Source organism: Podarcis gaigeae, assembly GCF_964106915.1.
Source record: "Podarcis gaigeae genome assembly, chromosome: 12".
Classification (NCBI taxonomy): Eukaryota; Metazoa; Chordata; class Lepidosauria; order Squamata; family Lacertidae; genus Podarcis; species Podarcis gaigeae.
The window spans coordinates 11095355-11112880 of record NC_139688.1 but is presented as its reverse complement, the minus strand read 5'-3'; the positions used below and the strand labels follow the sequence as shown (position 1 = coordinate 11112880).

The 17526-nt window shown below is 43.9% G+C and overlaps 1 protein-coding gene across 8 annotated transcripts in view; it reads left to right on the top strand.

Moving 5' to 3' along the window:
• The window catches only part of XYLB (xylulokinase), a 116672-nt gene that overhangs the window by 74718 nt on the left and 24428 nt on the right, over positions 1–17526 (top strand). The gene's annotated exons all lie outside the window — the stretch shown is intronic.

Below are 17526 nucleotides of genomic sequence, written 5' to 3'. Positions count from 1 at the left end.
GGATTTTCATGATTTCCCCCTCTTCAAGGCTCATTGGGAGTCGATTGTTAAAATATAAATGTCATGTGCATGTCCAGGGTGCTAGGTGGTTGCACAGCGAACAAAAACCTAACCAGTGGAAGCAGGAGGAGACAGTAAGCTTAAGAGGCTTAATAACTTTATTGCAAGGGTAGGGAAGCTTGTAACTGCAGCAAGCTGTTTGCTTAGATCTAGACTAAAGAGCTTAAGGAGCTTATAGCGCTGCAAACCCATCAGCTCCAAAGCGGGCAACTTACAAGCTGTGCAACAGCGATGTTTCGAAGTGCTTCGGTGCCTCGGCAGTGCTTGCAGAGTTTGCGAGGTGTTGCCAAACAGCTCACACGCCCTTCTTCTGTTCAGATTTCCTCCGGTTGAGCAGCTCTATTGTTGTAACCTCGGTTTGGTCAGTCAGGCCTTCCTTTATTTGGTACAATTGCATGTCCCTCTTCCTCCGAGAGGCTCAGGGTAGCCTTTTTATCCCCATGACAACCTTGCACGGCAGGCTGAAAGGCAACAGCATGCAAAGTGCTACTCACTCACTGCTCCAGCCACTAAACCACACTCACTTGGGGTTTTTTTGGGGGGGGGGTTGGGGTTGGGGAAGGAATGTGGTTCAAATAGCTGCCACCAAAAGGCATCGAGATTTCGATGCGTATCAAATCTCTGTGTTAAATGGTAACTTGTGGAACAAAAGCACCGGTTCTTTTCCTTAACAGTTTTATCATTATGCCTAATTAGTCTCTGGATGAAGAATGCACTCAGTCAGCGTTCTTGTCCAACTCCCTTTGATTTGTTTCGTAGCTTCCTCGCTCCCACTTTCCATTTGTCACAATAAAGGAAAGGTGTAACAATACCCCATTATTAGTGGAATTGCTTTTTTTTAGTGTACCTTCTTTTAGATTGCAATTTTGGGTGTGCTTTCTGGGCAGTAGGACCCCCTCTCCAAAAAAAAAATTCAGTGGTACTTAATCTGGAGCAAACAAGGAGAGAGTTGACCTGTTAGATGATTTTGGTGTTACATTTTGGTTTGTAGAACTGAATCAGTTGTTTACAAAATCAAGAAGTCTCTGTGTCCTTGAAAAGTCATTTTGTGTGTGTGCTTTCCCCCCCCTTCTCTCCAAAAGGTGGCAAGTTTAATAGGATGATTAGCAAAGATGTCACTCATTGCGGCACACAATATATCAGATCAGACTTGCTGTGAAGCAGTGAACCCAGCCAGAAGCTGTGAAAACAGCCTTGTTTGGGGGTACATGGGGCGGGGCGGATGGGGGCCGTATCAGCTGCTCCAGTTTTACTCCTTACGATGACTGGAATAGAGTCAGACAGTATATTTGCAGATTTCCTGTGACTGACAGGTTGCCAGAAGGAGAAAATGTTAGTTCTCCCTGAAGATAGTTTATAGTAACTAAGACTAAATATTTGACATGAACAAGGACTTTTCTTAGTTTTTCTAAGACTAAATGGGGCATTGTGTGAGAGGGAAGAGAGGGAGCAGGAGTGGGTAACACATCAGAGAAAAGAATCAGAGCGCATCACATCAGAGAAAAGAATCAGAGCGACCGCTCCAATTGGAGAACAGCCTTTACCAAAGGCGTCATGGGCTTTGAAGACTCTCAAACTCAGGATGCAAGGGAGAGATGTGCTAAGAGGAAGGCACACTTGGCAAATCCACACCGTGATCAGCTCCTACCCGGGAACCAATGTCCCCACTGTGGAAGGACGTGTGGATCCAGAATTGGCCTCCACAGTCACTTACGGACTTATTGTTAAAACTGTGTTTATGGAAGACAGTCTTACTTGGCTACAAGTGATGGCCAAAGAAGAAGAAGAAGAGAGAAAAGAGTCTTGAAATCCACTTGGCTGAATGCAGGCTGCTAGTTATGAGCTGTAGCCACCTGCCAGGTGCTTAGTAATCCCCTAGTTTTGGCAAGTCCGTGGCAGGCAAACGAAGCAGGAAGTTAATTGAAACTCTGCTGGGCCACCATAATGACTGGTGGGCTATGCGTGGCCTAGTGGATCACAGGATGGTTCAGGTCTGTTGTTAACCTGAAAAACTGGGAAGCTAAAAGGAATTTGCATGGCGCCAGTAAGCAGTACCAGCGACGGAGGTTGGCATCGTTGCGCACATGCCAAGTAATCTGATTTTGCCTTCTGGGAATAAAGCAAACGACACCTTCCCTTTCCCATCTCAGTTAAACCAATGTAAACCTGGGGTGAGATTACTCCAAGGATTGGCAACTGGCTTATCAACTAAGGACTGAACTGAGAATGCCACCAGCCAGCCAACCAGCCAGCAAGCCAGCCAAAGAGCTGTATCTAATTGGCACATTGCAATAGGGTAACTTAGTTTTTAAAATATTTGCATGGTGTTGGTGACATAACTGGGGGTGTTTACACTTTGAGCGTTGTCTTTTGCGCAAGTTCAGGTATGAATTTACAAGTGGCGGTTTTGGACACCGCTTGATCAGGATTTCAGTTTGCACTTAATTTAAAATTTATTAGTGACAGTATTTGCACACAAGCATGTGGGAGGGAGAAATCAGTATCATACAAGACCCGTATCTTCTTACCAACAGCACCTCCTAGTCACATGGGATAAGCAATAGCCATGATATTATTGACTCCAAAAATTGTGAGGCAATACTAGAAATAACAAGTAGTGAAATCATAATAGACCTAAGAAGTGTTCTTGGGTAAGGAGGGCCCTGTTTCTGGAGCCGGCTACCACAAAGGAGAGTGTGGCAGTTGCCCCTGTTTGGCATTTTGGTGATATTTATGAGCTCCAGGTGGTCAAATATTGATATGGTGGTCTTGCAGAGTGTATGTTGCTGTGTGTAATTTGGATTTCCGGATTTGAGCACCAAAATATCTCAGATCACTTCTTCCTGCTTCGCAAAAATGGCTTGATATTCTGTGAAGGTGGAGTCCTACAGTTCATGTGAATAAGCTATACAATTCTCTTATTCTGGGAATGGATGGACAAGGTGCCCATATAATGACATTTTCTCTGTGATTTGCCTCCCTCAAATTGCTAGAGAACCAAATAACATTAGGCCATTTTAAGCAACCACATCCCAACTCAGCAGAAAGCTTTAACTTCAGATACCCAGGTCGGAAAATTTAGGAGCTTAGCTTGGTGTGTTACCATGTTTTGATTTTTCTCCCGGTGAAGGACAAAACTTGTGGTAGGATTTTTTTCTTGGAGAAACAATGCAGCATTTTATAACACACACCCACACCCACACACACACACACACAGAGAGAGAGAGAACATGAATCTTCCATTTAAAAAGAGCATCTAATTTTAACTGGGACCACAGGAAATGTCTTTTCAATCAAGACATGTAGTAAATTGAATGCTTCTTGTAAGCAGGTGTTATTATGTTATATTTTCATCAGAGCTGCTGGGAATAAGTTAGAGGAAAATGACAAAGTGAATTGGACAAGAAAGTGTCTGAGCTTGATGAATAATTCAAGGCTGCAAAGCAACAAATGCTGATACTTTCTGAAAGGCGAACAACTGTCCTTGGGTTAGAGAAAGATGATGATCTTATCTTTAAGCACTGAACCAAACTCACTGTGTTTTGTAATTCTAGTTCACGGCTGATCTCAAAGGGAACCACACCTTGGGGAAAAAATGTCGAAATGGTTTCCTCTGCATTTAGCTATATATTGCCCAAGCAGTTTTGACCAATATATTAGAAAATCTAGAAATTCCTAGGACCACTTCCCCATCACTATTACAACGATTTCCTATTTTATGTTCTTGCTTTCAGCCCACAAATAATATATTTGATTATGTTTCCTTCCCATTGGCATTGTGTTTCCTTTGCATTGAAATGATTGGACTGTAGCGATGTAACGACAACGTGACTTACATAGTTAATTACACAAATTATGGAATTGGTTGTCATGGGTTGGTTGGATGCAGAGGAGGGGTGGGAGGCACCGGCTGGGGAACCCTCAAGGGAACCCTCAAATGAAGAAGACTCAGAGCCAGGTGAGAAGAGGCAGCAGACTAGGAGGAGGAGGTGTCGGAAGCTGAAGAGGTAACAAGGTTTAGTGAGCAGGAAGAGTCTGTGGCAGAGAGCAGTTCAGAATCAGAGGCAGGAGAGGAGGCTGAAGAGGATGGGGGCCAAGAGGCAGCAATGGGTCAGGCTGGTGAAGAAGACAGGCTACATGAAGGAGCCTCAGATTGCTTGGAAGGAACCGGGGGAGAAAGTCACTTAGAGGGCTGTGGGAAGGTGGTGACCTTCACTCCTCACAATAGCCTCATCGGGGCAAGATCTACTGGGAAGAATTGCTGTGTTAACCAGGCGTGAACGGTTCTGCTTCTTTGAATAAAGAGTTAACTTCATTGACACCTTGTGAGTTATTGCTGACCTGCTCCCAACACCCACCCGACAGTTGTGTAATTTTGCCATAGTAAACGAATAATATATTTGCTGGAAGACAAACTGCAGCGGAATGGAAGCCGTACTGCTTTTGCAGGGCTGAAAAGAAAACAATGTTTTCTTACCTGCCTGTCAGTGACAGTGTTGCAGGAAGAAGCCATGACTGCCAACTTCCTCAAGTGATACATAGCTTCCCAGCCTCCCCTTCTTGCTTGCTAATACTTCATTTGGCTACTTGGCATCACTTACTGATACCTAACAGGCTTTCTCTTCTGTGCTCAACAAATGTACCCACCTTCAACCTCCATTACCTATAAAACATACAGTTTATTCAAGTACTTTATTTTATTCATGGTATAATTAACCTTTTCAGCATACAAAACCTTCTGTGCCTCTTGAAGTATTAATGAAGAGAGACTATGGGTTTTTCCTCCCACTGGAAGCCAACATTTAATACTATTTCTGGGAATACAGTGAATATTGATAGCATGTGTGTCTCTATATATAGAGACTCACATATGAGCAGCCCGTTCTGCACACAGCCAATTCACACTTTGCACAGCAAGTTTGATGCTTGCCAAAGGGAAAGCTGTCAAGTGTGAATGGGAGATGCACATCTATAAACATGAAATGGGCTAGTGCAAGGCAGTTGTGGCCAATTGCAATTCCCAATGTATCCCCACCCCACCTTCTCTGTGTGTGCAAGATCCTTGTTGGTCCTGAGGAATGGAAAAGGAGAAAAAGTTACTTCTATGGATGCTTTCAGTTTTATCTCGCAAGGGTGACATTGTGCACAATTGCCATTTCTGGCTTTGGTGCTGGCTTAACTCTTCTGCTAAGTGCGCAACAATGTGAGACTCACTCAAATAGGAGCCTTTCTTTTGCTGCAAACGCTTTTTGCACCCTGCTGACTCTTCCTCTTCTCCCGCCCCCTTTCCAAATGTTACTCAGAGAAAATATGAATTCTGTTAACATCTTGGAAATATACAGATTAACTGAATTTGCATGTTTTGCATAATTAGGATGCTGCTAATCAGGCAAAGCTGCAGGCTTTGTTAGAGTAGAATAGGAAGGTTGCCCCAGAAGATATTTTCTTCTGGGAATTCACGAGACTGCAAAAAAGCTTCCGTTTCCCATCTCTGCTTCTTTTATTTCCATAGCAAAACTCTTTTGGTTTCCCTAGCAATTCCTTAGAGGGTTCTCCTGAGAAAGAATCCTAAAATTCACTCTAGGTGACATTTTGATGGCAATTCTAAGCAAGCCCTTTATAACCTTCAAGGCTGCCCTTGCCTGTGCCTCCTTGTGATCTCTCTGGTCAACTGAGAATAGCCTCTTGTCTGTGCTTTCCATGTCGCAAATCCCCAGTGTGAGGACTTTCAGGGAGGTGTGGTCTGTGGCAGCTCCCAAGCATTGTGCTCGCAGAGTTCTGTCAAAGTGTGTGGATTTTCTCAAAGTCAAATAGCTCCCTTTATCTGGGCAAACATTGTGGCCAAGTATGACCAGTGGGCTTCTTTTGGTCACTAATTATATTTAATTATTGTTTCTACATGTAAGACTTTTCATAGAATCATAGAATCATAGAGTTGGAAGAGACCACAAGGGCCATCGAGTCCAACCCCCTGCCAAGCAGGAAACACCATCAGAGCACTCCTAACATATGATTGCCAAGCCTCTGCTTAAAGACCTCCAAAGAAGGAGACTCCACCACACTCCTTGGCAGCAAATTCCACTGTCGAACAGCTCTTACTGTCAGGAAGTTCTTCCTAATGTTTAGGTGGAATCTTCTTTCTTGTAGTTTGGATCCATTGCTCCGTGTCCACTTCTCTGGAGCAGCAGAAAACAACCTTTCTCCCTCCTCTATGTGACATCCTTTTATATATTTGAACATGGCTATCATATCACCCCTTAACCTCCTCTTCTCCAGGCTAAACATGCCCAGCTCTCTTAGCCGTTCCTCATAAGGCATCGTTTCCAGGCCTTTGACCATTTTGGTTGCCCTCCTCTGGACACGTTCCAGTTTGTCAGTGTCCTTCTTGAACTGTGGTGCCCAGAACTGGACACAGTACTCCAGGTGAGGTCTGACCAGAGCAGAATACAGTGGCACTATTACTTCCCTTGATCTAGATGCTATACTCCTATTGATGCAGCCCAGAATTGCATTGGCTTTTTTAGCTGCCGCGTCACACTGTTGGCTCATATCAAGTTTGTGGTCAACCAAGACTCCCAGATCCTTTTCACATGCACTGCTCTCAAGCCAGGTGTCACCCATCTTGTATTTGTGCCTCTCATTTTTTTTGCCCAAGTGCAATACTTTACATTTCTCCCTGTTAAAATTCATCTTGTTTGTTTTGGCCCAGTTCTCTTTTGCTTACTTGTACCTTGATACTTGCCTAAAGTATAGCTAATTTTGTTTAATTACCAGATTTATATCCCACTTCATGTTAGAATAGCCCTCAAGGGCAGCTTACAGTCTTCAGATTAATATCACAATAATAAATAGTAATAATGTTTGCAATCCTAAAAGCAGGTTAAAATAATACAGAGGAGCCATTAGTACCAATACCAAGACACAGCTAAAAGCAGTTGATGTTAACTGCTATGAAAATCTTGGGCCAGCAAGATACAGTGGTACCTTGGTTTACAAACTTAATCTTGAAGTCCGTTCTTAAACCAGTGTTCTTAAACCAATGCGCGCTTTCCCATAGAAAGTAATGCAAAATGGATTAATCCGTTCCAGACTTTTCAAGCAACCCCTAAATCAGCAATTTAGCATGAATTTTACTTTCTAACAAGACCATTGATCCATAAAATGAAAGCAATAATCAATGTACTGTACTGTAGAATAAATAAAACGGTATTGTAGATGATAAAAATTCAAATTCAAATTTTTCCTTACCTGCACTGATGATAGTCATTGTTTGGATGGGGGGCTTTTATCCATTTCCGCAGTCCCACAATCAATCAATCAATCAATCAATCAATCAATCAGTAGCTGAACTGGGATCCACACAGATCCACCCCCCCACTGCTGCGGAAAATGCTCCCTAGAGCTCGCGCCTCCTGCAGTGACATGTGGGGGGGGGGGGAGTTGCATACCTGCCAACCAGCTGGCTGGCGGATGTGCAGCTTCCCTCCCTCGTGGCTGCGGGAAACGCCGTGACGACCCCCTTCTCCACTGTTGGATAACGAAAGTGCGGCACTCAAAACCCCCGAATGGAGTACGTTCAGATTCCAAAAAAAGTTCGCTAACCGGAACACCTTCCTGTTTTAAAGTGTTCGTATTCCAAATAGTTAATGAACTAGGCTGTTCGTAGACTGAGTTACCACTGTAGAACTGGCCTGATGTCTAAAACAAGGGAACCTATGTCCTCCAAATCTTGCTGGACTTCATTTTCCATCAGTCCCAGGCGGAGTGATCAATGGCCAAGGATAATGGGATGTAGTCTCAATGGTCACAGGTTCTCCCCACTTTAAAATCATGATAGCACGAGGTGGGTCCTAGGCTGTATAGAACTTTATAGTCAAAAGGTAGCACCTTAAATTTGGCCCAGTAGCAACCAGGCAACCAGTGCGGGTTCTTAGGGATAGGTGTTAACCTGATCCCACTTTGTGGCACTGGTAACTTGGCTGCAGCATTTTGCACCAGCAGAAGCTTTCCCAACGTCATCAAGCACAGGCCCTTGTACAGCACAATGCAGTAGCCTAATTGTGACATCTGGTCCAGCATCTGTATGGAGCAAAGTACCGTATTTTTTTGCTCTATAAGACTCACTTTTTTCCTCCTAAAAAGCAAGGGAAAATGTGTGTGCATCTTATGAAGCTAATGCAGGCTGCACAGCTATCACAGAAGACAGAACAGCAAGAGGGATTGCTGCTTTCACTGCGCAGCGATCCCTCTTGCTGTTCCGGCTTCTGAGATTCAGAATATTTTTTTTCTTGTTTTCCTCCTCCAAAAACTAGGTGCGTCTTGTGGTCTGGTGCGTCTTATAGAGCGAAAAATACGGTAGTTTGCTTGTTATATATTTATGCCCCACATATGTGTTGCATTTGGAACGAAGCTGCATTTTTTGGTCTTGCTGCTGGTTCTTCCCCTGGAGTTCAGCATGGTGTTGTTTTGCACAGTGCCCACAGTCTCATTTCTGAGAATGAAACTCCTCGCAACTTAAACTCAGCTTCACTCGGTTACTCCAGCAGGGCATTTTTTAATCTCTTGGAACAGCCTCTTTTTGAACAATCGGGCAAAAAAATAAATTAATCTTTTTGTTTGTGCCAGGGAACTTGAAGCAAAGCTCTGTCAGTCCTAGGCACTTTGCAGTGAGGGATGAATATTGTCAGTTTGGAAGAAGGAGGAGATCACCAAATGGAGCAGCCAGTGACATTGATTCCTGAAGGCTGTGTGAATTTGAGAAATGACGTGAAAGAGACGGAAGCTTTTGTGTTTTTTAAAAATCTGAACTGAGTGTTTCAATTAAAAGGCAGCACTGAGACAGAAGCAAAGCTTTTAACATTAGAACAACAACAAAAAAAGTTTTTGTGTAACAACCCCCCATTTAAATCCATTTAAGGAAGTGGTCACCCTCATATTTGGTGGTTGTGAATTCCATGCAGTTGTTATGCATCACATGAAGAAGTGTTGTGTTTTTGTCCTGAACTTTTAATCAATTTTATTAGGAGACCTGAGCTGTAGTGGTCTGGGAAGGACAAAAAGATCTATCTAATCTCTCCACATCAGGCATAATTTTATAACCCTCTAACATGCTCCTCCTTTAGTTATCTTTTTTTCATCACCTGTACCGAAAAGCCCCCGACCACTTAAGCCTTTCCTTATACAAAAGGTGCCACAACTTCTAAATAATTTTGTTTTCTCATTTGTGTGACTTTTCCATCTCTGTGATATCCTTTGTGTGCTGGACCACCGGCTAGCCCTGTTCAAGTGTCCAAATTGTGTATGCCCACTGCAGAGCTTTTTAACGAGAGTCCAAAAACAAGAGAAGAGTTTGAAATCAACATGTTGGACTTTCTCTAGATGGACAAATGGATTAATGAGTGAATAAATGAACGAGGTGTGTCTCTTCTGATTAATATTGCCGTTGTCGTTTCACTTGGCATTGTCATTCCATAATTGATTCGTTCTCAGTAGGATCATATGAATATTCTGGAGGGGAGAGTAATTTAGACCCGTGTCCTTCAAGGGCAGTTTCAGAGCTATTCACTTTTCCCATGGTCCCGGTGTTGTTTAATACAGTGCAGCAGAGATTGGTGACATTCAGTGGCCATTAAAACCAGGAATTTATAGCACATGCTTAAAGCCAAGGTTATTTCAGGTTGTTCCCAGGTGTACACTCTGTGTCGTTTGGTCAAATGTCTCTGAATCCAAACATGGAGTAAAACCTTTCTTGGCTTTGATAGTAGTAGTGGGTTTATGCATAAAATACACAATGAGAGCCCAGATCTATGTGAAACAGATTTGGGTGGGTTCTTACATTCCATTTCTGTACTCATACAAATCATTCTTATGTCTGCATTTGTGAACACAATTTAATCTAGTAATAAAAAATTGAATTAGTAATACAAACATTTGGTGACTCAACACATCTAGCTCACATGAGTGAAAGTTTAAATTGGTGCTGCCACTCATAATATTAGCATTTACATTTATATTTCAGGAGTTCATAAAACTCCGTTATCTCAACAATCCTTGCAGCAATCTTTTGAGGTTGTCCAAGACTTAGGAAAACAAGAATCAGTGGTTCGGTGGGAAATTGCGAAGTGCAGGCATTCTGCATGGCAATCTCCATTGCTATGCCCCCATAACTCTTCCTCTTCTAAGACTATTTACAATGCAAACGGTTTTTTTGACCCCATGGCTTCAATACCAAGTCAGAATTTTTTGTCTGCCCCCTCCAGCTTTTCTTCATATCCTGCCTGATGAGGAGTTCTGGTGCACTGAAAAGCTTGCTTGCTGTATTGTGGCACTTTGATTGCTCATAATAAAGGGACTAAAATAAAGGTGACAGTTTAACCCCTGGCCATGCATGCCACCTCTTTTCTCTGCATAGCTTATTTGGTGGGTTTCTCTTGGGGGGGGGGGAGAAGCTTATTCATTTGGTATGCAGAGCTCCCCCAGAAGATGACATTGTTGTCCATGCTGTGATAAAAAGTGACAGTGCTGCTTATCATTCTTCCTTATCACTGCTCCATTGCACAATGGATAATAAGAGCCCTACTAGATCAAGCCAAAGGCCCATCTAATCTAGCATCCTGATTCCCACAGTGGCCAACCAGTTGCCTTGGAGAAGTCTGCAAGAAGGACATGAAGGCAGTAGCCGCTGTTGTTTTTCCCCCAGCAACAGCTATCCAGAGGCATAGGATCAGGACTGGCCCAAGACATTTTGCCAATGTAGGCAAAATGCCCCTGCAGATCTGGGTCACCACCTCACCCCACCATCTCCCTGCCCAAGCCGTTGAATTTGTGCTGCCATCACAAGGCAGCAGCGGCAAGGGCGCAGCAGTGAGGGCAACGGGGCTATGTTGGCAAGGGCTGGCAACAGTACAATGGCAAGGGTGTCAAGCGGATCTGCCGCCTGAAGCAAATGGCTTCACCTCACCTAATGCATGGGCCACTCCTACATAGGATCCCTGAACCTGGGGATAGTCCGCTGCCATTATGAAGGGTAGCCGTTGATGGATGTTGTGTCCTTAGGTTGCAGATTGGGAGCTGAGGTTGAGAGGATGCAGCTTTCGTGAGCCCAACTTGTGTGTTCATGGCAGAGGCAAGATTTGAACTGGGACATTCTGATGCTTCGCACACACCACTCACTTGTTATGTTATGCTAGGGACTCGTTCGCGACTGGACTTAACTGTCAGGGGTCCTTTACCTTTAGCTTCTTCTCATTTGGATGAGCTCCTGATTCCTTGGGCCCTTCTTGAGTTAATTTCTTCAGGGTCTTTCGATCATTGGCTTTTAGCTTAATCAAGCACATGCCACACTTTTGCCAACAGCTTTGTGCTGCTTAGACTGTTTGATTTCTGAAAATATACCAATCATTATTGGCTGCGTTGCACACATGCATGCGTATTGCACACAAACCCCGTAGGGTATTGGTACCGGTGTACAAAGATGGCTTGTGACGCAAGTATTTATAGGAGCAAATTCCTCACAATCTGCTAGCCCATGCGTTGAGTTCTAGGGGGAAGCCCTGTTTGTAGCCCACTGATGGGCTTAGCTTATTTGCTGGTGACACAATATAGTGCCCTCCTGGCTGTGGCACCCTGATTGTGGAATTTCCTTCTAATGCAGCCAGCAGTGGTCCATGTGATACTGGCATCACTACAACTTGCTCAGCCTCAGCTTTCTTAGCCCTGCCCAGAAAAGCTGTAGCAATGCTGGTGACTCCAGCCCAACTCATGGGCCACTTCTGTGTGGACATCTGGCTTCCCCTTAGCAGTCAGTTTTCCAGCATCAACTGAAAGGTGCATTTTCTCCTTTGGGCTTTTGGGCAATGGAACACTCTATGGAAGCCCAGCTTTCCTTCTTTTCTCTGCAGAAGGATGGAAATTGCTTACAGTTGTTATGTGCTTTTGGTAAGAAGACTTCTAATTGTTTCAAACCTTGTTCTGTGACAATGCATTTTTATCTGATTATGTTGCTGGCTACCCTGGGATCCTACAGGATGAAGGAAGGGTGGTTTAAAAATGAAATAAATAATTATGAGTCTGTGGCTTTGTTTCCCTTCAGCCTGTTAGATTTCTGTAAGCTAAATTTCAAGCCTTAAGTATCTTCTTGTTGCTAGGCAACACCACCATCCTGTTTGTGAGAACCTCGTCCAGCAAATAGATTGCTACCACCTGGTGCTTGCCTGTTAAGGTGTGCATCAGCTACCAATCTGCATAAGCAGGTTGATAGAGGAATAGAGCAATTCTTTAAAGGATTCCTTCAGCTTATTAGCTTGTCTGTTTGCTGAAGCTTTCAGTCTCAATATGGCCAGTGAAATCTAAGAGTCCAAGCTAAAGGAAGATTGAGATTTCAACCACAAACAGTATAGGGCTTGTGATACACTTTTTGGTGTTGTGTGCAAAGTGCTAAGATTGTGTCCCTTCATCAAATCTTGGATCTCCAGGGGCTCGTTTTAGCACACAGCCTGTTTGGCTCTGTGATTTGTACATCCTTGACAAGTTAGGAGGACAGTGGCTAGAAGCAAGCTCCTGGCCCCATTCAGAGAACAGAACGGCTCTCTTCAAAACCAACCCATGAGAAGCCCCTAAGCAGGACATGAAATCAACCAGGTGATCCCACTTTGGATGTTTAAAGGTGTTTAGAGACATGTTCCCTCTGATCTTGGTGGTAGTCTAGCCACCAAGGCTGTTGTTGTTTAGTCGTTTAGTCATGTCCGACTCTTCGTGACCCCATGGACCAGAGCACGCCAGGCACTCCTGTCTTCCACTGCCTCCCGCAGTTTGGTCAAACTCATGCTGTAGCTTCGAGAACACTGTCCAACCATCCCGTCCTCTGTCGTCCCCTTCTCCTTGTGCCCACCATCTTTCCCAGCATGAGGGTCTTTTCCAGGGAGTCTTCTCTTCTCATGAGGTGGCCAAAGTATTGGAGTCTCAGCTTCACGATCTGTCCTTCTAGTGAGCACTCAGGGCTGATTTCCTTCAGAATGGAGAGGTTTGATCTTCTTGCAGTCCATGGGACTCTCAAGAGTCTCCTCCAGCACCATAATTCAGAAGCATCCATTCTTCGGCGATCAGCCTTCTTGATGGTCCAGCTCTCACTTCCATACACCACTACTGGGAAAACCATAGCTTCAACTATACAGACCTTTGTTGGCAAGGTGATGTCTCTGGTTAGCAGAGACATCACCCAGCCACCAAGGCTAGTAGTCATCAATAGTCCTATAATTTGTCTAACCCCCTTTTAAAGCCATGTAAGTCTGTGGTCATCTTTTGATAGTAAGTTCCATAGTTTTAGTGTATACTGTGTGAGGAACCTCTTTTTGTCTGTCCTGGATCTTCCAACATTCAGATTCTTAGGATGAACCCAGGTTCTGGTATCATGAGACGAGGAAGAAAACCTCTCTATCCACTTTCTCCACCCCAAACATAATTTCACAACCTTCTATCATGTCTCTGCTTACTTGCCTGTTCCCTGGTCCTCCTAGGAGAGTTCCCCCAAACCCCTGATTATCTTGGTTGCCCTTTTCTGAACTCCTTCCAGTCCTATTGACATTATTTTTGAGGTCTCTTTTTCAGCAGAGAGGCTTGCAGATTTCCTGCCCCTCCATTGCCTGCGACCCTTAGCTCAAAATGACAAAGCGGCTTCATAAAAGCCTCCCGGAACAGAGACATGCTGTTCCAAGACAAGATTTTGTCCCTTTAATTCTATTACAGTCAGCAGCTGAGAATGCAGATAGGTACAGAATTATTTCCTTAGTACGTGGTGGCTCTGTCTGGTTCTGACATCTGCTAGCGTAATGTCTCAAGTATCGCACCAGCCATCCCTGAAAGCCAGAACAACGCAATTCTCCCCAAGTAGCACACCTTCTCCTCTGTCTGCTTCTGAGTTCAGCTTTTGCTACATGTGCCCTTGCTCCCTCGAGCTTACAACTGCTTTCTTGTACCAAGGGCTAGTAGACTTTGTAGGCTTTGGCCGAATTTCTCAACAGGACAGTGTCCGGTTTGAATCCATGGGCCTTGCTTGTTTTCCTGACCCATCTCTTGTTTGTAGACCAGCTGCAGCTTGGTTGGCCACCGGGGACATTAGCCAGCTTCCTGGGAGATCCTGACCGGCTTTTGCTTAAGAAGTCCATGTGAGGCTTCTGGTTTATGACTTCATGTTAGTCTTTGTTTGGCTACCCCTCTGATGTTTCGCTTACCCTCTGATACACTTACCTGACTTACTTGATTGCCTTCTTGCTCATGCTTGGAGATTCAGGACCATTCCTGAAGAATGTCTCAAGTTCTAGTCAAGGCTTGTTTTCCCCCTGAAAGTTTATAGGACTTTATTTTACAAGCACTGTCAGATGTCCTTGGGTTGATTTTATGTGAATTCTGTGCTCACATTATGGGGGATCCAGAGGCTGTCCAGCCCCATTAGCCACTGTTTTCAGAAGGGGACATAATCAATGCTATCCTTCCTGAAAAAGAGGTGCCGGAACTCACCATGAACACTTGAACATGAACATGAACATGAACCTTTGAAGTTCTCTTATAATGGCAATGGTGCCCACCTAAGAAGTGCCACAACTGAGTTTTGGTGAATTCTGGTTGGGGGGAAAAGCCCTGACATAATGTATCTAAAAATGGAGTGAGTCAGGGATTGGGATTTGTAGATTTCATATAGGAGCCCCCAAAGAAAGCATTATGTGGATTTGCTTTGGACTTCATTTCTAGGAACTACGGTAACTCTGGTCCATAGCTGTGGAGCTAAGTCCATGAGCAATCCCATCCCCCACTGTATAGTGGGCTAAATGAACCTTAGGTCGACCCAGCATGGCAATTGCAGCTGATCAATTTCATTGGAAGACCGCTAAGGTCTGGTATTATGGGAAAGGGGGTAAGAGTTCTTTCCACACCAAGCATAATTTTAGAAGGTTCTATTAAGCATCCCTTCAATTTTGTGTTGTGGGGAACCCAAAAAAAATCTTCCAGTGCTCTAGTCTTTCTTTGTATGGAAAGTGCTCTGATTTCTTGATCATTTTTATAGCCTTTTTTGGTAACTTTTCCAGCTTTGATTTCTTCTTCTTCTTTTATTTAAGAATTTCCCAAAATTTCGGTACATACAAATTTTAGTAATCTTTATCTATCTAATACATCTGGACTTGCCCCCAATGGTTTCGCAATTCCTCCTTGTTATGCAGCTGCGTATCCTCTTTAACCACCCTCTTTCACTCCACTTAATATCCTCATTACTGCTGCTCACAGTTCAGATCCTATTTGTAAATTTATCTGACTGTTACACCTCTTCAAGTACTCTACAAATGGTTTCCACTCCTCCCTTAGCAGTGTCTCCTCTTGATCCCTAATTTTTGTTGTCTTACTCTCCAACTCCACATATTCTATCAGTTTATTTTGCCACTCCTCTTTAGTTGGGATTTCACGGTCTTTCCACCTTTGTGCATAGATTACTCTTGCTGCTGTTGTCACATTCAGAAAGAGATTAAGTGCCTTCTTATGGATATTGGAGTTTGTTATTCCTAAGAGGAAGAGCTCTGTTTTGGTGGGAAAACTGTCATCATTATAATCTTTTTTACTTCTCCATAGATCATTTCCCAGTATCAGTTGGCTTTTTTTTCATGTCTACCACATCAAAGGGACGCAGGTGGCGCTGTGGGTTAAACCACAGAGCCTAGGACTTGCCGATCAGAAGGTCAGCGGTTTGAATCCCCGCGACGGGGTGAGCTCCCGTTGCTCGGTCTCTGCTCCTGTCCACCTAGCAGTTCAAAAGCATGTCAAAGTGCAAGTAGATAAATAGGTACTGCTCTGGCGGGAAGGTAAATGGCATTCCCGTGCGCTGCTCTGGTTCACCAGAAGCGGCTTAGTCATGCTGGCCACATGACCCGGAAGCTGTACGCCGGCTCCCTTGGCCAATAAAGTGAGATGAGTGCTGCAACCACAGAGGTGGCCACGACTGGACCTAATGGTCAGGGGTCCCTTTACCCTTTCCCTTACCACATCAAAGCTGTAAAAAAAAGTGGACATGCAGCTTTGATTTCTTCTTTTGAGAGGACAAAGCAATGATTTCTGGGGTGCCAATGAAATAAGAATGTATTCTGAGGATTATTCCCCAGCATTCCTTGAAATATCTCAAAGAACTGTGGGGTTTCTTTTTCTAAAAGAAGGCAGTGCGGCTGTTTCTGGTGCCTTGCTTTTAGTAAACCACTTTAGTTTGAGTAAGGGGTCTATATTTTTTGTTAAATATGTAATAAATTGTTGGACTAGCCTTGTTTTACTTAAGGAGAATCAGACCCACAACTGCGCATGTGTTTTCTTGCGGTGTCAACTTGCCGGTCCCTTGTTTGTGGCATATAAAAAAGCCTAACCACAAGGCTTTGAGAATTTTTGTTGGGTGTGTGTTTGTGTTTTCTTCTTGCCTTTTCCCTCCAAGCCTAGTGGTCTTAGCAGTTATTTTTCACTGGTTTTCAGTGACATGTTTCTGAAAGTATTGGCAGGGCTCTGTCACTGTGCACAGGTATAATTGAAACTTGTTTTCTCCAAGGAATCACTCAGCTGTGTGGTTTATTTGTTTACTGACATTGACAGAGATCTTAATGGCTTTTTAAACCCAATTTGTGCATCGCTGAATATCCTCCAAAGAGGAAGATCTGATTAAATTTATCGGTGGAATGAAGTCTCCTCTCTGCAGAGCTGTTGGCTGCATTGTGAAAGTCCACACCCAAGTGAAACGTTCTGGGCTCAGAAACCCCATGCAGGCAGCTCTTTGTCCTACCAACCTGTTTGTCTAACAAAGATGATGCAAAGTTTCAGGGAGATTCTCTTGTCTCGCCATGGATTTCTATACCTCCTTGAGTTCCTTGGAGGAAAGGCGGCGTATACATTTGATTAATAAATCAATTGTTCCCTTCTTCTTTGCTAATGATTCATGTCTGGACCAAATTTCATTAATATATTGCTGGGGTTTGCCAAAATTTAATTGATGTCTCATTTGTGGACATTGTAAAAGGATGTTTTCAGGAATTTTATTGACTTTGCTGCTTACCTTCCAATTAACATTTGCGTGATGAAAACTCAGACTGAGGTAGACATTTTAAAAATAGCTTCAGTATAAAGTTATTTCCATGGCTGCACAGTATCGTTAACCGTTCTTTCCATGGTGAATGTGGCATTCACCCTGTAGCAGGAATAATGTGGAGAGCCTGTTCTACACCTCCAACTCCTGGTGGAACGCTGTGTCGCAAGAGACCAGGGCCCTGCGGAATCTGACATCTGGCCGCAGGGCCTGCAAGATGGAGCTGTTCCGCCAGGCCTTTGGCCGGGGTCCAGTCTGGCTCCCCCTTTCTCCTTATAAGAACTTGCATGAAAGTGGCCTCCCAACTTTTCTCACAGGCTCATATAAGATCAGTATAAACAGTTAGGCCTGGTGAGCATTTAAGG